Source organism: Tachypleus tridentatus, chromosome 4, assembly GCF_004210375.1.
Source record: "Tachypleus tridentatus isolate NWPU-2018 chromosome 4, ASM421037v1, whole genome shotgun sequence".
Lineage (NCBI taxonomy): Eukaryota > Metazoa > Arthropoda > Merostomata > Xiphosura > Limulidae > Tachypleus > Tachypleus tridentatus.
This window is the reverse complement of record NC_134828.1, coordinates 10,433,352-10,456,665: the sequence shown is the minus strand read 5'-3', so window position 1 is coordinate 10,456,665 and position 23,314 is coordinate 10,433,352. Positions and strand designations below refer to the sequence as shown.

The following is a 23,314-nucleotide window of genomic DNA, read 5'->3' as shown; positions in this document are numbered from 1 at the left end:
AAATATGTAACATCAGCCAGCTCATTTATCAAAGACTCTTTTAATTTCAAGTCTAATCTAAATCAACTTAATCATAAAGCCTTAATGGCCAGTTTCGATGTTATATCCCTCTTTACAGAAGTTCCAACCACTGAAGCCTGCAAGATAGCCTTAGAACTCTATATCCGAGACCCTAACCCAACTATAGAAATTCCCAGTAACCAGTTAGCAACCCTCATAGAATTCACCACGATAAAGACAAACTTCATGTTCAACGACCAAAACTATATACAAACAAACGGCCTAAGCATGGGCAACCCAGTATCACCAGTTCTAGCCAATATTTTTATGACACAAGTTGAAACACAAGCAATTAACACAGCATTACAACCACCACTATACTGGTATAGATATGTAGATGACACGGTTGCGGGATTCAAATCTACAGAACACATACTTAATTTTTTCAATCACATTAACTCTATACATCCCAACATCAACTTCACATGTGAACAGGAAGAAAACAATCAAATATCATTTCTTAACCTCAAAATTACAAGAACTGATACACAATTTCAAACAGAAATCCACCGAAAAATCACCCATACTGGACTATACATTCCTTGGGACTCAGCACATGAAACAAAACAAAACTCAACATACTAAGAAACCAAATAAACACAGCCATAAAACTATGCTCACCAGATAAAATTAACGATGAATTAGACAAAATAAAACAATACTTCACCAACATCAATAAGTTTCCTCCACAAACCGTAGAAAACATTATACGCACACACCTAGACAGAAAGCAAAATCAACCAACTAAAGTAAATACAGCTCACGAATCAAAACCACGAAACCATATACTGCTGTATACCATATATTCCCGACATCAGCAAACAAATAACCAACATTTGGCAAAATTAGTCACAAAATATGACATTCCAATTAATACCAAATTTATTCAAAACCCGGCACAAAACTGAGGTCTATACTATGTAAAACTACACTGACAAACACCACACCAACATTATTTATAAAATACAATGTGATAACTGCCACGACTTCTATATTGAGAAACAAGTAGAAAAATGGAAACCAGATTCAAAGAACATAAAAGTCACCTTCACACGTTTTCGAACACTGCAAGTCAAATAAACACAACATAACCATAGAAAACACTCAAATACTAAATAAAGAAACAAACATAAACAAACGTAAAATTAAAGAAGCCTTACTTATACAACAACTTAAACCCAAAATAAACCAATATAAAGGAACGCCTTTATACCTATATTAATATAATAAATAAAATTATATATTCAAACATCTAATACCGCCCTCTACATTTCGACACACAGTTACACAACCCCTTTCAAACATGTGGTCAGCTTCCGGTCAGTTACCTCTTTCTTTGTGAACCTGACGATGACCGAAGAAGGTCGAAACGTTGTTCGCTCTTCTATGTAAAGTGTTTTCTCAGCCCAAACGAGCCGTTTTTGCATATAAAAAGAGGTGTGAGTTTGTTTAGTTTAAAAAGGACATTAGGTATCGTAACTAATAAAACAGTACTTAAAAGTTTAAAAAATCAAAGTACTGTATTTAAAATAAATAAACGAAAATTTTGTGTTTGCAGTCTATGAAAAGTGTGTAACGTTGTGCCACGTGGTCACGTGCTAACATTTAAATACAGTCTCTACTAGTTCATATATTTCTATTACTTTATATATTTCTATGCGCTTTTGCTTTTGTTTTAAATTTGAAAAGTTAAAACATTGATCTGTATTTCTTGTACCCTGCTGATAAAGTTCATTTACTTAACTTTAGCCACGACCCCATTAACTGTAATGGCAGCCGCAGATCCTATAAAGAATTGCCGACAATATTCACTAGGTTACTTGAAACTTGGATTCATATCTTCGAGTACAAATGAAACGAAGCCTATGTGCTTCCTATGCGAAAAGGTTTTTAGTAATGATGTTATGAAACCTGCAAAGATGAAAGCCCACCTTCGAAGAATTCATCCTCATAAGAAAGATAAAGTTCTTGATTTTTTTAGAACGTTGAAAGAAAAATATAAACATCGACCAAATATAATGTTATATAATGTTATATTTATGATGTTAAGGGTGATAATGAAGGAGGGTTAAGGGCATCATATAATATTTTTCTCAATATAGCAAAGAAAGGAAAACCGTATACTATTGCAGAGGAGATCATAATACCATCAATTAAAGAACTGATTGAAACTGTTATGAAAAAAGACGCTGGTTCTGTTTTAAAATGCTTGCCTTTAAGTGCAAATACAGTTCAAAGACGTGTTGATGAGATGGCTGAAGATGTGGAAGAAACTTTGGCATCTGAGCTAATGCATCGTAAGTTTTCCATCCAACTTGATGAAACAAGTTAACTAGTTAAAAGTGGCCTTTTCTAGAACTATCTGAGATGGCTGAAGATGTGGAAAAAACTTTGGCATCTGTGCTTATGCATCGTAAGTTTTCCATCCAACTTGATGAAACAAGTTAACTAGTTAAAAGTGGCCTTTTCTAGAATTATCTGAGATGGCTGAAGATGTGGAAAAAACTTTGGCATCTGTGCTTATGCATCGTAAGTTTTCCATCCAACTTGATGAAACAAGTTAACTAGTTAAAAGTGGCCTTTTCCAGAATTATCTGAGATGGCTGAAGATGTGGAAAAACTTTGGCATCTGAGCTTATGCATCGTAAGTTTTCTATCCAATTTGATGAGTCAACTTTTGGTAGTTCAAACATTCTCATGGCTTATGTGAGGTAATTTAGTCAACTTCAAAAATAAGTTATTGACGAGTTTTTGTTCGCAAAGTGTCTTAAAGGTGATGCAAACGGGTTAACGATTTTTCAATGCTTGGAGGAATATTTAAACAAGCACAATATTCCACTCAGTAATATAACTGCGGTTGCCACAGATGGCGCACCTTCAGTGGTTGGCTGTTACAGAGAATTTGCTACCTTTCTTAAGGAAAAGGTTCCCGATGTGCGTACTATTCACTGTGTATTACAAAGACACCACCTTGTGGCAAATAATCTCAGTGATGAATTGCATGATACTTTAAAGTTGTGCATCAGATTGATAAGTAAAATCAAAGCACATCCACTTAATTCGCGACTGTTTGCTAAGCTATGTGAAAAAAATAATGAAATGGTGAACCAATTACTGTTGCATACTGACGTGAGGTGGCTGTCAAGAGATGTTTGCTTGCAAAGGCATGTTGAGTTGTATGTGTCAACTGTGGAGTTTCTTACAGATGTGGATTCCTTTCTATGTGATGAGTTGAAAAAGAATAAAAATCATCTTTTCTATCTGGCAGACCTATATTCAAAGTTAATGATAAAAGACCATTATGCAAGGTAAAGATGTAACAATTATTCAAACCTGAACAATCCTCTTCGGTATCCAAGTTAAAATAGGTACTTTTAAATCTTCATTGCTACGAATATATTTTCAGTACTGTTCAAATTTACGGCAACTGGAAAATGAAAACCAAATTATTTCTAATGATGACTTGGATATAGATATAAAGCACCTTGAAAAGACGAGTGAAAACTTCAACGTGCGCTTTGACGACTTGGAGAAAACGCACGTACCTGATTGAATTGTTACGTCATTTGATTCGGAAATAGAAGAGGTAATTATTGAATCTAGTTTACAATATGAACTCATTGAACTTTCCGTGAATCTCGAAGCTAAACCGCTGTTCAAAAATACGGCCCTCAGCAACTTCTGGAGTGATCCAAAACTTTTCGCAGCGGTGAACCCTTTTTTACTTGTATTCCTATATGGCTGAAGCTGGGTTTAGCCATGTAAATTCAGTCCTAACAAAGCAGAGGAACAAACTGAACACAGAATAGCTTGGTGAGTTCAGACTACAACTCACCAACTTACAATCAAATATCAGTGGTCTTCTCTAAGATATCCCTCCCATTACAGATGTCAAACGATCAATAAAAAGGTAAAGTTGGTTTGTCATAATATATTATTATTATTTTTTTTTTATTAAGTTGTTCTTCCCTTAACTATGACCTATAGATTTTTATTAGTTAAAAGAATGGATGGGTCGATAAAAGGTCAAGGATTCCATGAAGTGGTCGACAGTCAAAACGTTTTGGGACCTCTGGCCTAGAGTCTAGACTGCACATTTCTATCTTTTAATTGATTAAGCTTGATTTTGCAAAATTTATTTATTTCTGTTAGCTACGAAATGTGACGTCAGGGTATACTATGGGTGGGAGTGGCAGTACTTGTTCCGTCATTTTTGACAGGCTATACGCTAGTAAAGTAATAAAACGTTGCACAATAAACTTGTAAATGCTATGTTATTAAAATAGAGTAAACACATTGTACGATAAGCCTTTAAGCATTACATTATTACAATAACGTAGTAAAACATTCTACATGAGGCCCGTAAGTATTATATTATTACTATAAATTAATACAACATTGTATACTAGGTCTTCAAGCTTTATATTATTACAATCTAATATATGTAAGAAGTAATTGTGTTTTGGTTACGCTCCTTTTGTATGTATCGCTTAATAACGAAACTATATACATGTGTTACATTTGAACTTCAAAACGCAAAAATATTATATTCATAGTATAGATCGCATCAACTTACAGAAGCAAACACTTTCATAACTGCATAGATCATATCAACTTACGGGAGCAAAACTTAGCTTCATTGTGTAGGTTACATTAGCTTTCAGAGGCAAAAACTAATTTAACCATGCAGGTCACATAAGTTTACAGGGGCCAAAACTATCTTAACTATATAGGCGACGTCAGTTTACAAGAGTAACAATCATATTAACTTTATAGGTCACATCACCTAAATAGGGACAAATATCGTGACTGTATGGGTCGCATGAACTTACACAGTGCAACAGCCATCTTAACTGTAAAAAGAGAAGTTTCATAAACAAAACCTGATGAAGGAAGGGCGGTGGTTTCTGGCGGACGGTTTTAACATAGTTCCAACCTATCATTTTAAACGGATTGGACCAAGCTAGTAAAGTATCAAAACGTTATACGCTAGGCCTACAAACATTATAATATTGCAGTAAAGAAATACAACATTATACGGTAGGCCTACAAACATTTACAACATTACAGTAAAGTAATAAAACATTACACACTAGGCCTACAAACATTATAATATTGCAGTAAAGAAATACAACATTATACGCTAGGCCTACAAACTTTATAACATTACAGTAAAGTAATAAAACATTACACACTAGGCCTACAAACATTATAATATTGCAGTAAAGTAACACAACATTCCACGCTAGGCCTACAAACATTATAACATTACACAGTAAGCCTAAAATTATTACAATATTGCACTATAATAATAATACATTATACACTAGGCCTACAAAAATTATAATATTACAGTATAGTAATAAAACGCAAGGCTAGCATTAATTCAAGTTGAACATTTTTCTACCATAAAAATAAAACGTTATAAACTGTATCTGTGGATCGTAATTTACAAAAAAATGTTAGCTGTTGTTACATTAGCCTCAGCATATTGGAAGTTACATAAACAGAAGTTTAGACCCAAAGATAAATAAAACACTGATATTTGTCTACTTACTTGCTGAGGTTCAGTACTTTGGGCTTCTTGACAAACAAGGTTAACAAAGTCAGAAAATGTATCTCCATTTTCTTGGTATTTTCCGAGGCCTGATCCCAAATAATATGATCCAGAAGGGGTTACAGGACCTACCAAGCTGGACGAAGATGGACAAGCTAAGTTTACTGTTCCTGGTTGATGAGTCAGAGCTGAAATGAATAAATATGTGTAAAATAAACCTTAAATAGCGTTTTTGGTTAGCGCTTCGTCACTAAAGATTATGTTAAATAAACTGTATTAACAATGCTAGAGTACTAATAACTAAAACATTTCAGTTAATTATATGGCTTAAATTTGACCATTGGCAAATTTAACACATGATGTTACAACAGATAAACACCAGTAAGTAGATTGTTTCATTAGTTCATTCTATGGTTCATATTCGGCTTCTGGTAAGTTTAACACATGATGTTACAACAGATAAACACCAGTAAGTAGATTGTTTCATTAGATCATTCTATGGTTTCAATTCGGCTTCTGGTAAGTTTAACACATGATGTTACAACAGATAAACACCAGTAAGCAGATTGTTTCATTAGATCATTCTATGATTTCAATTCGGCTTCTGGTAAGTTTAACACATGATGTTACAACAGATAAACACTCTAAGTAGATTGTTTCATTAGATCATTCTATGGTTTCAATTCGGCTTCTGGTAAGTTTAACACATGATGTTACAACAGATAAACACTCTAAGTAGATTGTTTCATTAGATCATTCTATGGTTTCAATTCGGCTTCTGGTAAGTTTAACACATGATGTTACAACAGATAAACACCAGTAAGTAGATTGTTTCATTAGATCATTCTATGATTTCAATTCGGCTTCTGGTATCTTTAACATAGGATGTTACAACAGATAAACACCAGTAAGTAGATTGTTTCATTAGATCATTCTATGATTTCAATTCGGCTTCTGGTATCTTTAACATAGGATGTTACAACAGATAAACACCAGTAAGTAGAATATTACCAAACATTCTTATAAACCAGGAATGATGGCAAAGAACAGAAGGAAATCTCGTCTGAATATTACCAAACATATTTATAAACCAGGTATGATGAGGAAGAACAGAAGGAAATCTCGTCTGAATATTACCAAACATATTTATAAACCAGGAATGATGGCGAAGAACAGAAGGAAATCTCGTCTGAATATTACCAAACATATTTATAAACCAGGTATGATGAGGAAGAACAGAAGGAAATCTCGTCTGAATATTACCAAACATATTTATAAACCAGGTATGATGACGAAGAACAGAAGGAAATCTCGTCTGAATATTACCAAACATATTTATAAACCAGGTATGATGACGAAGAACAGAAGGAAATCTCGTCTGAATATTACCAAACATATTTATAAACCAGGTATGATGAGGAAGAACAGAAGGAAATCTCGTCTGAATATTACCAAACATATTTATAAACCAGGTATGATGACGAAGAACAGAAGGAAATCTCGTCTGAATATTACCAAACATATTTATAAACCAGGTATGATGACGAAGAACAGAAGGAAATCTCGTCTGAATATTACCAAACATATTTATAAACCAGGTATGATGAGGAAGAACAGAAGGAAATCTCGTCTGAATATTACCAAACATATTTATAAACCAGGTATGATGACGAAGAACAGAAGGAAATCTCGTCTGAATATTACCAAACATATTTATAAAACAGGTATTATGACGAAGAACAGAAGGAAATCTCGTCTGAATATTACCAAACATATTTATAAACCAGGTATGATGACGAAGAACAGAAGGAAATCTCGTCTGAATATTACCAAATATATTTATAAACCAGGTATGATGGCTAGGAACAGAAGGAAATCTCGTCTGAATATTACCAAACATATTTATAAAACAGGTATGATGACGAAGAACAGAAGGAAATCTCGTCTGAATATTACCAAACATATTTATAAACCAGGTATGATGACGAAGAACAGAAGGAAATCTCGTCTGAATATTACCAAACATATTTATAAACCAGGTATGATGAGGAAGAACAGAAGGAAATCTCGTCTGAATATTACCAAACATATTTATAAACCAGGTATGATGACGAAGAACAGAAGGAAATCTCGTCTGAATATTACCAAACATATTTATAAACCAGGTATGATGGCTAGGAACAGAAGGAAATCTCGTCTGAATATTACCAAACATATTTATAAACCAGGTATGATGGCTAGGAACAGAAGGAAATCTCGTCTGAATATTACCAAACATATTTATAAAACAGGTATGATGACGAAGAACAGAAGGAAATCTCGTCTGAATATTACCAAACATATTTATAAACCAGGTATGATGACGAAGAAGAGAAGGAAATCTCGTCTGAATATTACCAAACATATTTATAAACCAGGTATGATGAGGAAGAACAGAAGGAAATCTCGTCTGAATATTACCAAACATATTTATAAACCAGGAATGATGGTTAGGAACAGAAGGAAATCTCGTCTGAATATTACCAAACATATTTATAAACCAGGAATGATGGTTAGGAACAGAAGGAAATCTCGTCTGAATATTACCAAACATATTTATAAACCAGGTATGATGACGAAGAACAGAAGGAAATCTCGTCTGAATATTACCAAACATATTTATAAACCAGGTATGATGAGGAAGAACAGAAGGAAATCTCGTCTGAATATTACCAAACATATTTATAAACCAGGTATGATGACGAAGAACAGAAGGAAATCTCGTCTGAATATTACCAAACATATTTATAAACCAGGTATGATGACGAAGAACAGAAGGAAATCTCGTCTGAATATTACCAAACATATTTATAAACCAGGTATGATGAGGAAGAACAGAAGGAAATCTCGTCTGAATATTACCAAACATATTTATAAACCAGGTATGATGACGAAGAACAGAAGGAAATCTCGTCTGAATATTACCAAACATATTTATAAAACAGGTATTATGACGAAGAACAGAAGGAAATCTCGTCTGAATATTACCAAACATATTTATAAACCAGGTATGATGACGAAGAACAGAAGGAAATCTCGTCTGAATATTACCAAATATATTTATAAACCAGGTATGATGGCTAGGAACAGAAGGAAATCTCGTCTGAATATTACCAAACATATTTATAAAACAGGTATGATGACGAAGAACAGAAGGAAATCTCGTCTGAATATTACCAAACATATTTATAAACCAGGTATGATGACGAAGAACAGAAGGAAATCTCGTCTGAATATTACCAAACATATTTATAAACCAGGTATGATGAGGAAGAACAGAAGGAAATCTCGTCTGAATATTACCAAACATATTTATAAACCAGGTATGATGACGAAGAACAGAAGGAAATCTCGTCTGAATATTACCAAACATATTTATAAAACAGGTATGATGACGAAGAACAGAAGGAAATCTCGTCTGAATATTACCAAACATATTTATAAACCAGGTATGATGGCTAGGAACAGAAGGAAATCTCGTCTGAATATTACCAAACATATTTATAAAACAGGTATGATGACGAAGAACAGAAGGAAATCTCGTCTGAATATTACCAAACATATTTATAAACCAGGTATGATGACGAAGAAGAGAAGGAAATCTCGTCTGAATATTACCAAACATATTTATAAACCAGGTATGATGAGGAAGAACAGAAGGAAATCTCGTCTGAATATTACCAAACATATTTATAAACTAGGAATGATGGTTAGGAACAGAAGGAAATCTCGTCTGAATATTACCAAACATATTTATAAACCAGGAATGATGGTTAGGAACAGAAGGAAATCTCGTATGAATATTACAAAACATATTTATAAACCAGGAATGATGACGAAGAACAGAAGAAAATCTCTTCTGAATATTATTAATCATACTTATAAAGTATGTGGGTATGACAAGGGCTAAACACAAATTACATACCGCACTAACAAGGGCTAAACACAAATTACATATCGCATTAACACTGTACACAAGTATGTTAGGACAGAAATGTAATTAACATTATCATATTTAAAATAAAATCAGAAAAATGAAAAAGGTTTATTACTTGTACTTTACTTTTATACGATTTTTATGTAAACGAAACAAAAATGAAACAAACTCGAAACATTAGCTGTCTCTCTTCGTAATGTGACTTTTAAAAGTTCATCGAACTTTAAAATTGTTATTTGAATACATTTTACTGGGAAACATTTAAACAAAGAGTGTAATAGTCCCCTTGTTTCATGCCTTCTGTCATCTGGGAGTTCCGAGTATCAGGTACAACTGGTTTAATATAACGTTTTATAACGAAACAGAAGACGGGAGACGCTGCGATTGGCGTATTTCAGCCCCGCCCACATTCAAAAGTATAAACAAAGGAGTTAAGGAGCTATGATAGTATTTTAAAAATAATTACAAATGACCGTACTTTCACTGTTACGAGGAGATACCGGCTTTTTGTTTGCCCTGGGAGCCTCCTGGGTGTAAATCGCAGTTTCTCTCGGGGTAACTTGGAAGCTTGGTGACCCTCCACTGACAGGATCGAAACTGGTGGGTGTTCCTGACTTGACTTTAGCTGGTTGAAGCAAGTGAGAGGAGGGAAGTGCAGGAGGGTGTCCTGTTCCTGTTGGGCCAGAAATATGGGTGATTATTTTTGTTACATTGTTTAGTGTAGTGGTCATATTGAAAGTGAATGTTTAAAAACACTTTGAGTGTTTCGTGGTGCTGACACATGCGTAAAATTCGTCTCATCCAGTTTACATCAATTAAAAAACAAATAATAAAAAACCAGCTCAATACAAAATACTTTGGTTGCATTTTCGAAAAGAAAAATGTTGGAAAACATCCTTTAGCCGGTTTTCTCAGTCCTTAAAACTCTACAGTTTTTAATGCGTACGTGTAGAAATATTAAGCGAAAAAAATTAGACAAAACATAATTAAAAAAAAAAAAATTCAGATTACATTAAGTTCAAGGGTAATTTTGTCTTATCAGTAAGCAAGAACTACTGATAACACTAAAGTTAGGCCCTGAGAAACACTGGATTATATCCACATTTTGTACTGATAACACTAAAGTTAGGCCCTGAGAAACACTGGATTATATCTACATTTGGTAATGATAACAATTAAGTTAGGCCCTGAGAAACACTGGATTATATCTACATTTGGTAATGATAACACTAAATTTAGGCCCTGAGAAACACTGGATTATATCTACATTTGGTAATGATAACACTAAAGTTAGGCCCTGAGAAACACTGGATTATATCCACATTTTGTACTGATAACACTAAAGTTAGGCCCTGAGAAACACTGGATTATATCTACATTTGGTAATGATAACACTAAAGTTAGGCCCTGAGAAACACTGGATTATATCTACATTTGGTAATGATAACACTAAATTTAGGCCCTGAGAAACACTGGATTATATCCACATTTTGTACTGATAACACTAAAGTTAGGCCCTGAGAAACACTGGATTATATCCACATTTTGTACTGATAACACTAAAGTTAGGCCCTGAGAAACACTGGATCCTATCCACATTTTGTACTTATAACACTAAAGTTAGGCCCTGAGAAACACTGGATTATATCCACATTTTGTACTGATAACACTAAAGTTAGGCCCTGAGAAACACTGGATTATATCTACATTTTGTACTGATAACACTAAAGTTAGGCCCTGAGAAACACTGGATCCTATCCACATTTGGTACTGATAACACTAAAGTTAGGCCCTGAGAAACACTGGATCCTATCCACATTTTGTACTGATAACACTAAAGTTAGGCCCTCAGAAACGCTGGATTCTAGTACTGATGTATAGTATTTAAATTAGGCCTGGGAAACACTAGATTTTATCTACATTTGATTAGTGACTAAAGTGAAACAACCACTAAGAAAATATAAAAATCAGCTTAAGAGGAACAATAACATTGTTTTATTTTAGATTATATGAATTACTTATAAGCATCAGTGTTCCAAATATCTTAAACAAAGTTAGTTAAACTGTGAATTTGCGAAAAACAAAAATGAAAAAAAAAATAACTCTTATAACTAACATATAAAGATATTTCTCTAGACAGTTATAGGCATTATTAATGTTTACATAGTGAACTCACGAACTATGTGAATTCTGCCGTGTTCCACGTCACTTCCCCACACAGCATGATTGGTCAGATCAGCAGCAGAGTGACAGTAATATCCGCTAATTTCAGCTGTTCTAGTCATGTCTTCTTCGCTGTAGGAGAACCGACGTAGACGTTTTGTACGGTATCCAATAGCTGGACTATGGGAGTGATGTGTAGGGGAAGAACCGAGCATTCCCTCTTCTGGTAAATGATCCCCGGGAGGGGGATCTAATCCCCTGTAGCCCGTCGGAGAAGAATAACTATTGTAGTAGCTGGTGGGAGACTCCACTTTTATCATATTGAGGGGTGGTTGACTGCCATTGGTAGGATGCATTATAGAACCTTGAGAGAGAGAAATGTATAGATATATAAGTAACCGTGTACGTCAAAGTAACTCTCGAGTTTTCCTACAACATAGTAGCCTAACAACTCACAAAGAACGAAGAAGTAAAGCAATACGATGCAATTACTATTTAAAACATACATTTCTTGATATCAACAGCTTGGACCATTTACAAATCAATATATTCCATCCATATATATATATATATGAATGAACAAAGAAACAATACAAAATTACTAAAATATTTCAGTTTTAGAACTTCTCTAATTCACAATAAACAATAAAAAACGATGTCATTGTTTAAATCTGTTCATGTCGACAGATTTAGTCTGAGCTATACGGCTAAATATATTATTTGAAAAGATTTTTCAAAAGCTCTGTTGATATCACGTACACGCATAACTAATGTTGTTTCAGGCGATGTGTTAGGATATTAGAAGTTCCGATCATTAAACTGGATAAGAGACATTTCGGGTTTTAAAAGGCCAGCGACAAACTTGCTTCCTTGTAAAAGCCTGAATAGCTAGGCCTCATCGTCTACAACGGCTGCGCTCGTTTCCTTTAACAACTTCTTTAAGAGCAGTTCGTATGCTTATGTTCCCCATGATGTGTGGCCTTGTCATAAACCGCAACGTTTCTCAGGATGTACTTTAAAATATATTTATTACTGGAGAATAGAATACAATGTGGTCAAAAATCACAATTCTAATCAACTTGGGTGAAAGTTTTACGATGGAAGTGCTACCGTTTTGGTAACTATTCGAGACGTAGTTAAAGTATAAAATTACACACGATTAATTAAGTACACAGATAACATCAGTATTGGTCTTAATGAAGTACACAGATAACATCAATACTGGTCTTAATGAAGTACACAGATAACATCAGTACTGGTCTTAATGAAGTACACAGATAATATCAGTACTGGTCTTGATGAAGTACACAGATAACATCAATACTGGTCTTGATGAAGTACACAGATAACATCTGTATTGGTCTTAATGAAGTACACAGATAACATCAGTATTGGTCTTAATGAAGTACACAGATAATATCAGTATTGGTCTTAATGAAGTACACAGATAACATCAGTATTAGTCTTAATGAAGTACACAGATAACATCAGTATTGGTCTTAATGAAGTACACAGATAACATCAGTATTGGTCTTAATGAAGTACACAGATAACATCAATATTGGTCTTAATGAAGTACACAGATAATATCAGTATTGGTCTTAATGAAGTACACAGAAAACATCAATATTGGTCTTAATGAAGTACACAGATAACATCAGTATTGGTCTTAATGAAGTACACAGATAACATCAGTATTAGTCTTAATGAAGTACACAGATAACATCAATATTGGTCTTAATGAAGTACACAGATAACATCTGTATTGGTCTTCTTACATTACTAACCAAAACAAACACCGAAGTTGTTTAACCCAACTGTCGTTATATTTACTTAGACCCATTCACTAATTTTTGGTACCCGTCACCAGTATCTGGTTGTCAAATATAATATTCGTTGAATGATGACTAATATGCACCCTTACCATAATGTTGGTACACACGACTAGACTACATAAACCTCACCGTACTGTGATTTCAACACTGTAATACTATGTAAAACAAACTGTATCTGATATAAACACTGTTACACTATGTAAAACACACCGCACTCTTATCTTAGCACTGTTACACTATCTATACATTATACCTTACTAAAACAGTCTCATTTGGTTTAGCCATATGTTTGTCTTTCTTTACCTATCTACACTTCACCACGCTTTCCAATATTCGTCACGACAGTTGAGACACATTCTATCTAACATCTTCTGAAGTTCGATACCTGTTAATTATTATAATGATACTGGTGTGACAACAATGGTTCACCGATTGTAAAACCAGTCGTTGTTAACATTCAAAAATATCGAACCAACTTTTGTTTTCAATGTATAAGTTAGGAGCACGTATAATTTTCATATTTTGTTTCGTAATTTCCGTAAAGCTCTACATAGACTGTCCGTTCTAGTAGTTACTAATCTTGAGCTGAGAGACTACTCAACTGGACCATCGCCGACTCTTCTGTGATAGTTTGACCACTATTCCTATACACTAGCTATGACCACAAAGTGCGGAGGAGTTTGGGACAACAGGTCGCGAACCTGGAACCCTAGGATTCACTGTCTTGATTCATTAACCCTAAGAGTGAGAAAGAGACATCATTTATGACATATTCATCTTTCGACGCCTTCCTCTTACTTAGATCTACTTATCATAAGTCTTTACTTTGGAACGCTTTCCTCCTGTTATCAAAAATCTTCATTCTAGGACGCTTTCCCCTTGTTATCATGAATCTTCAATTTGTGACGCCCCCCTCCTGTTACCATAAATCTTTACTTCATCCATTTATCATAAATCTTTATTTTGGGACACCTTCCTTCTGTTATCATAAATCTTCAATTTGGGACGCTTTCCTCCTGTTATAATAAATCTTGGGACACCTTCCTTCTGTTATCATAATACTTCAATTTGGGACGCTTTTCTCCTGTTATAATAAGTCTTCGTTTTGGGACGCCTTCCTTCTGTTATCATAAATCTTTATTTTGGGACGCCTTCCTTCTGTTATCATAAATCTTCATTTTGGGACGCCTTCCTCCTGTTATCATAAATATTTACTTTGGGACGCCTTCCTCCTGTTATCATAAATATTTACTTTGGGACGCTTTCTTCTGCCCACAGATGTGATTTTAATTACTTTTTTTTGTAAGATTACTGCAGTATCTGTTGAATACATATGACCGATGGCATTATGAAGTTACACAAAATTATAATACTTGCCCTGTCTTAAATACACAGAGTATTAACATGAACGTACCTTTGGACAACGCATGTAACTCAAGAGACGAAAAAACTCCTGTTGCAACGACCGTATTCATACAGGTGTCTGTAAAAGAAGTTCCATCGGTTTCAAGGATGGACACTTTAAATATTACAGTAAATTAAATAAAGCACGAGATTTATCAAGTAAACACAAAACACGTCACTTCATACTTAAACAAAATAATCGCTAAAAATACAGTTTTCAAATGAGTCTCGTTTGGAAACCATTACAACTTTTGTATGTGATCCTGTCGCTAACTTCGTATCTCAGAATTTAATCTCTAACACAGTTATCGTGTGAAGTTTAAGTTAAAATAAACTGCAAAATTATCATCTTATATTCCTTCTAAATAAAATAAATCGAAAGATATGACACATGATTCAGCCCAGGGTGGTCAACAGGGGGTCGTTCCAGAAACCGGTGATTTAGGTTTACTTAGATAGATCTCGACGAATGATGCGAAGCACAACTCCCAGAGCAAAAACCCAAATTAAATGACATAGTGACATCCATCTGGATTACACTATGGTGATACCATACTGGGCATTATACCATTTTTATTTTATTTACTCTTCATTCTGGAAATGATATTTTGAATTTGATAATCGACATGAAAGTCCTCTTTAATGCATCGTGTGTGTACTTCAACTTCAACAGTACATCTTTGGGTTTTACTGTGTTATTAGTTTCACAAAATATCGAAACTACTGATGCCTTATATATTAATCCAATCCTCTCTTTTAAAAATAACAATACGATTGTACCTGTTGGTGATGTTTTGCTGTCAATGTACTAATCAATTGGTGAATCTTCTATTCACGTGGTATGTCAAATTGATTGGGATATCTTCGAATAATGTCTTCCCTCATCCGACCTTGGCGTTCTACAGTTAAACCATCACATTCTAGATCACATTATTTCAAACATGTTTCATTGCTTCATCGTTTAAATTTATTTACATCTACATGTTGGATCTCGTGGTCTCGGGACAGGTCATGGGTTCAACCAAGGGTCTGGTCCAATGACCTAGACCTCGAGACTAATGCTAGATGACTTATTTTTGTCTTCTCTTATCCAATCTGGAGCCACATTTTAATTTAATCGCTACGGTAAAACCATCACTTTCACAACGATATCTTGAACATGTCAAGCATGCCTCACTTCTACATTGTTTTACTTTAAAAACTTAACTTCTCCATGTTGGTTCCTTCCACTCGGGTCAGGTCACGAGTCCACTCACAAGACGCCTCGAAAATATTGCCAAATGTCTTCATTTTGTGGAATCAAAACAACCCAAACCTTTCCAGAATGACCCTCCTTTTCTGGTCCACATCAAGGCCAAAACTGACTCGAGTGGTAGGTGTTAAAATAAATATAGAAGTAACTATCACTTTACGTTTAAACTGTGGCTTAGCAGTAAGTTTGCGGACTTAGCAATGCTAAAAATATGTGAGGGTTAATTCCACTATTCTGTGGTAAAAGAGTAGCCGAAGAGTTAGCGGTTGGTGGTGAAGACTAGCTGCCTTTCCTGTAGTCTTACACTGCTAAATTAGGGACGGCTAGCGCAGATAGCCCTTAAGTAGCTTTGCGCGAAATTAATAAACAAATAAACACACAAAACATGCCTGCCCTTTCAGCTTTGAGGGCATTATAATGTGACGATCAATCTCACTGTTCGTTCGTAAAAGGGTAGCCCAAGAGTTGGCGGTAGGTGGTGATGACTAGCTGTCTTCCCTGTAGTCTTACACTGCTAAATTAGGGACGGCTAGCGCAGATTGCCCTTAAGTAGCTTTGCGCGAAATTAATAAACAAATAAACACACAAAACATGCCCGCCCTTTCAGCTTTGAGGGCATTATAATGTTACGATCAATCTCACTATTCGTTCGTAAAAGGGTAGCCCAAGAGTTGGCGGTAGGTGGTGATGACTAGCTGCCTTCTCTCTAGTTTTGCACTGCTAAATTAGGGACAGCTGTCGCAGATAGCCCTCGTGTAGCTTTACGCAAAATTTAAAAACAAAGGACATTGACACCTGGGGAGAAATACATAAAACACACTTTATAACCAGAATAATATGATACTAAATCTTGTGAGACATGCAAAAAAAATTAATACTCTCATAATTAATTTTTAAAAAATTATAAATCTTGCATTTAAAGTTGTAACTGATTCATCAGTGGAAAATGACGTTTCATGATAGATTTTAAAAGATGTTAGTATCAATAAACATGTTGAATATGAACGTTTCGGAATTTCCTTAGGTTCCACCATCGGCGTTAATACCTAAAAAAAAAGGTTCATAATATTCGAACTACAGTGAACAACATTAGCATCAAGTGCCTTCTTCGTATTTAATCGGAAGTTGTCAGTTTTGGTTTGTTTTCGTTTTTTTTTTAATTTCGCGCAAAGCTACTCGAGGGCTATCTGCGCTAGCCGTCCCTAATTCATCAGTGTAAGACTAGATTATTAGTTGAACGCCTTAACCACCTGGCCATGCTGGGCCGTCACAAGTGAACAAATAAACAAAATATTTCACATGTCGGTTGGACTGCTTTATTCTATAGCAGTTAGATTGGTTGCTGGGGCTGAGAAAAGTATTCTTCTGAAATGTTCACATAACATCAAGACGGAAATAATTCTATATTCATCAAAGCAGAAAAGAGGAATTTTGATGTACTACTGAAAAGAGAAAACTTTACCGTATTTTACCAGTATTCAACGTTGTACACATCAGTGACCATTTGAAATGACGTTTATCGGGAGGTAAAAGGGAAAAAAATCTAATTTATACCAATTTGTACAAGTGTTTGTGCCACCTCGTCAGACGGTTTCGCCCCTCTTCAAGCATACAAAGTATTACGAGTTTCTAACTTTCGACATATGCAAGATTTAACTGCGTAAAAGGATCAGTACATGTTTACATTCTTTCGATATTCGGTTAAAAGGAAATCTAGAAACATTTCGTGAATATACTTGTTTAGGGAAGTGCATTATGCTGGCACAGTTGTCCCAAACCAGGAAATACGTGAGAATCTTTGAAAAACATTACAAGAGAGACAAAACACCGATTCTCAAAATGGTAAGCAATCGCAGTGTTCCACTAACCAACAATCTTAACTTGTCCACTCCCAAGGTTATATTTATGTAATTTCGCTTTGACCTAAATTTATTTTTTATACCAAATACTAATCTGACTTCCAGGACCACGTCACACGTTGTTTTTGTTCTAACATTTTATCTTTTAATAAGTAACTCAGTTGAAAAAAAATTTAGACAAAGATTAACAATTCAAATGTTTGTTTCGTAACATACATACATAGATACATATAATTTCTTTTACTATTGTCATGCAATACAAGTGTATACAAGTAAATGTTTTTCTGCCTAAACATTATTTTAAAACTATAACAAAAGCTTAAGCCTTACGAATCAGACTCAACTAATGACTTACAAATTTAAATGTGAATCACATAAGTGTGACAACATATTGCGTCACTCATGTGTGAGAGACGCTAAAACGAAAGTTAGCGTATGTTGATTTTAATTTACTGTTTTATTAATATAAATCACGATTAATCTATTATGTGTGCGTCAGGGGTCGCCGCTGGTTCTGAGGTCTCATTTTCATTGGTAGTGTGTGGTATAAAGAAGGGTTACGGACCATTATGTTCTATCAGTAGAAAAATACTGTTCGTTTACCATGACCACCATAGGTATCGAAACGAGGTTTTTAACACCATAAGTCTTGAGTTTTACTGTTAAGTCAACAGAGGGCAGTAGCAGCAACTTAACAAACGACGATTTGTAAGCCGCAATAACATTCATTACAGATAACACGAATACACTTAAATAAAGATATATTGTAAATTAATTATAAAATGGTTAAATTAATGGATATCTAACAATTAAAACGTTCTATTTCTATAAACGTGGCAGTGGAAAATGTTAATGAAAAGTCTTTCCTGTGTTTATTGAGTTTCACAGAAAACAATTTAAATAACAATGGAACAATCTTTATACTGACATTGAAAAAATAAAAAAAACAACAAATGAAAACAAGGCGTATTCATTATCTCTGATGACGTCATGCATCGTCATCAGTTCTCACTCTACCAATCTGGAATCTCGTCTACGGTAGAATTTGTGTCGAGGTTTGTTTTACACATTTTAAGAACAATTATTTTACTAGCTCTGTCTAAACTGAAATAGGCTTAAGTAAATAGATTAGCAGACCAAGAATATGACGCAGACATCAGTGTACACAACCAATCGATTGGAGTTTCATTCCTTTAAACAAAGAGCATAAAAGTTGCATCAGTAGTAATGTAAGGGTGTTTCAAAAGCAGTGAATTTCTACACCCACATACCAGTGTGTAATAACTACAAATTATTTCAAGGTCTTTACTAAGCCCCAACTAGTGTTATATCCAGGTGCACTCGCTGCTTCACATAAACGTTGAGATTTTGCCAAACAGGAAGGGACCAATACTGTATTTTCACGTGCTTATGTGGACGATATATTCAACTTTTCAAGGCCTTCAACATTGTATAGATCCACTTGTCATAGCGGGAAATATGGCTGCGAAAACAACAACAACAAATTCTAATTCTGAGAAGAGTGAATTCTAGAGTCAGTACAAGGTTGCATGTGGCTTAGCCTCCATATAGAAACACATTTCCTAAATTATAATATCGTTAGATGAAATTTAGTCGAGTCAGGGATATTTGTATATCATTTTTGAGCGTCTCAATATAAATTACATATTTGATTGAAGAGGGTAAATCTTCATGTCAGTAATATGAGCTACCTGACAACTTGTTTTACACACTACCACTTGATGTAGTCTTATACACTACTTGAAACGTTCCGTTGTTTTACGTACTACCATCTGATGTTGTCTTGTACACTACTTGAAACGTTCCGTTGTCTTACATACTACCATCTGATGTTGTCTTATACACTACTTGAAACGTTCCGTTGTCTTACATACTACCATTTGATGTTGTCTTGTACACTACTTGAAACGTTTCGTTGTCTTACATACTACCATCTGATGTTGTCTTGTACACTACTTGAAACGTTCCGTTGTCTTACATACTACCATCTGATGTTGTCTTATACACTACTTGAAACGTTCCGTTGTCTTACATACTACCATCTGATGTTGTCTTGTACACTACTTGAAACGTTTCGTTGTCTTACATACTACCATCTGATGTTGTCTTGTACACTACTTGAAACGTTCCGTTGTCTTACATACTACCATCTGATGTTGTCTTATACACTACTTGAAACGTTCCGTTGTCTTACATACTACCATCTGATGTTGTCTTGTACACTACTTGAAACGTTCCGTTGTTTTACGTACTACCATCTGATGTTGTCTTGTACACTACTTGAAACGATCCGTTGTCTTACATACTACCATCTGATGTTGTCTTATACACTACTTGAAACGTTCCGTTGTTTTACATACTACCATTTGATGTTGTCTTGTACACTACTTGAAACGTTTCGTTATGTTACACACTACCACTTGATGTAGTCTTATGCACTACTTAAAACGTTTCGTTATATTACACACTACCACTTGATGTAGTCTTATGCACTACTTAAAATGTTCCGTTATATTACACACTACCACTTGATGTAGTCTTATGCACTACTTAAAACGTTTCGTTATATTACACACTACCACTTGATGTAGTCTTATGCACTACTTAAAACGTTCCGTTGTTTTACATACTACTATTTGATGTTGTCTTGTACACTACTGGAAATGTTCCGTTATATTACACACTACCACTTGATGTAGTCTTATGCACTACTTAAAATGTTCCGTTATATTACACACTACCACTTGATGTAGTCTTATGCACTACTTAAAACGTTTCGTTATATTACACACTACCACTTGATGTAGTCTTATGCACTACTTAAAACGTTTCGTTATATTACACACTACCACTTGATGTAGTCTTATACACTACTTGAAACGTTCCGTTGTCTTACATACTACCATCTGATGTTGTCTTATACACTACTTGAAACGTTCCGTTGTTTTACGTACTACCATTTGATGTTGTCTTATACACTACTTGAAACATTCCGTTGTTTTACATACTACCATTTGATGTTGTCTTGTACACTACTTGAAACGTTCCATTGTTTTACATACTACCATTTGATATTGTCTTGTACACTACTTGAAACGTTCCGTTGTTTAACACACTACCACTTGATGAAGTCTTATGCACTACTTAAAACGTTCCGTTGTTTTACATACTACCATTTGATGTTGTCTTGTACACTACTTGAAATTCCGTTGTTTAACACACTACCACTTGATGTAGTCTTATGCACTACTTAAAACGTTTCGTTATATTACACACTACCACTTGATGTAGTCTTATGCACTACTTAAAACGTTTCGTTATATTACACATTACCACTTGATGTAGTGTTATACACTACTTGAAACGTTTCCTTGCCTATTACTCTAGCTGAAAAATTCCATTGTCATATACATACCTAAAACATTTCGTTAACCCGTACACTAACTAAAGAACTTCATTGTGTTATGAACTACTCCAACACCTACTAGTTTTATACCCTATCTGAAATGTTCCTGCACGTCTGTTTGTCTTGCCACGTTTTGTTATGTTTTGGAATACTAAATCTTCCTAGTGTCAAACGTTTACAATTGTCACAAGCGATTAAATTCGCAGTTTCACTTTTACAGAAGTTAACTTGGTGAGTTAAATTAAGTTGTTTACTTAACATACTTTGTGTATAACTTACCAACGTTTCTTTCAAAACCAACAATAAACACTTTTAATTATAAAACTATTGTGACGACAGAGTTAATATTTATATAGAAAAGGTCCCATTGTTACTTCTTTCTTCATATTTGTCGTTAAAACTATTGTGACGACAGAGTTAATATTTATATAGAAAAGGTCCTATTGTTACCTCTTTCTTCGTATTTGTCGTTAAAACTATTGTGACGACAGAGTTAATATTTATATAGAAAAGGTCCTATTGTTACCTCTTTCTTCGTATTTGTCGTTAAAACTATTGTGACGAGAGAGTTAATATTTATATAGAAAAGGTCCTATTGTTACCTCTTTCTTCGTATTTGTCGTTAAAACTATTGTGACGACAGAGTTAATATTTATATAGAAAAGGTCCTATTGTTACCTCTTTCTTCGTATTTGTCGTTAAAACTATTGTGACGACAGAGTTAATATTTATATAGAAAAGGTCCTATTGTTACCTCTTTCTTCGTATTTGTCGTTAAAACTATTGTGACGAGAGAGTTAATATTTATATAGAAAAGGTCCCATTGTTACCTCTTTCTTCGTATTTGTCGTTAAAACTATTGTGACGACAGAGTTAATATTTATATAGAAAAGGTCCTATTGTTACCTCTTTCTTCGTATTTGTCGTTAAAACTATTGTGACGACAGAGTTAATATTTATATAGAAAAGGTCCTATTGTTACCTCTTTCTTCGTATTTGTCGTTAAAACTATTGTGACGAGAGAGTTAATATTTATATAGAAAAGGTCCTATTGTTACCTCTTTCTTCGTATTTGTCGTTAAAACTATTGTGACGACAGAGTTAATATTTATATAGAAAAGGTCCTATTGTTACCTCTTTCTTCGTATTTGTCGTTAAAACTATTGTGACGACAGAGTTAATATTTATATAGAAAAGGTCCTATTGTTACCTCTTTCTTCGTATTTGTCGTTAAAACTATTGTGACGAGAGAGTTAATATTTATATAGAAAAGGTCCTATTGTTACCTCTTTCTTCGTATTTGTCGTTAAAACTATTGTGACGACAGAGTTAATATTTATATAGAAAAGGTCCTATTGTTACCTCTTTCTTCGTATTTGTCGTTAAAACTATTGTGACGAGAGAGTTAATATTTATATAGAAAAGGTCCTATTGTTACCTCTTTCTTCGTATTTGTCGTTCTCACGTCCTGGTTCACTGTAGCCTCGCAGGGATTCTTGAAAGTAAAACAAAACAGAATTTTAATACGAAAACACAGTTGAAAAAATGATACAAATTACAGGCCCTCTTACTATACTGAAGTGGTCATGGTAACGAAAATAAAAACTTTAGGTCATGCTAGAATACTCAGATGGTCAATAAGTCACGTCCAGCCAGAGACTGCCCCCGTGAAACAGCGGCATGTCTGAGGACTTGTACTACTAGAAACCGAGTTTCGATACGCGGGGTGAGCAGAGCACAGATAGCCCTTTGTGTAGCTTTATGTCATAAAACAAACAAAC

The 23,314-nt window shown here is 34.5% G+C and overlaps 1 pseudogene across 1 annotated transcript in view; it reads right to left on the bottom strand.

Moving 5' to 3' along the window:
* LOC143250014 (uncharacterized) overlaps positions 1-23,314 on the bottom strand; it is a 105,379-nt pseudogene that overhangs the window by 37,480 nt on the left and 44,585 nt on the right. The window contains exons 10-14 of the transcript XR_013028074.1: positions 22,972-23,028; positions 15,006-15,074; positions 11,770-12,120; positions 10,072-10,266; positions 5,618-5,805 (exon numbers count right to left, since the gene is read on the bottom strand). The product of XR_013028074.1 is annotated as an uncharacterized LOC143250014 (transcript). The remainder of the gene's footprint in view (positions 1-5,617; positions 5,806-10,071; positions 10,267-11,769; positions 12,121-15,005; positions 15,075-22,971; positions 23,029-23,314) is intronic.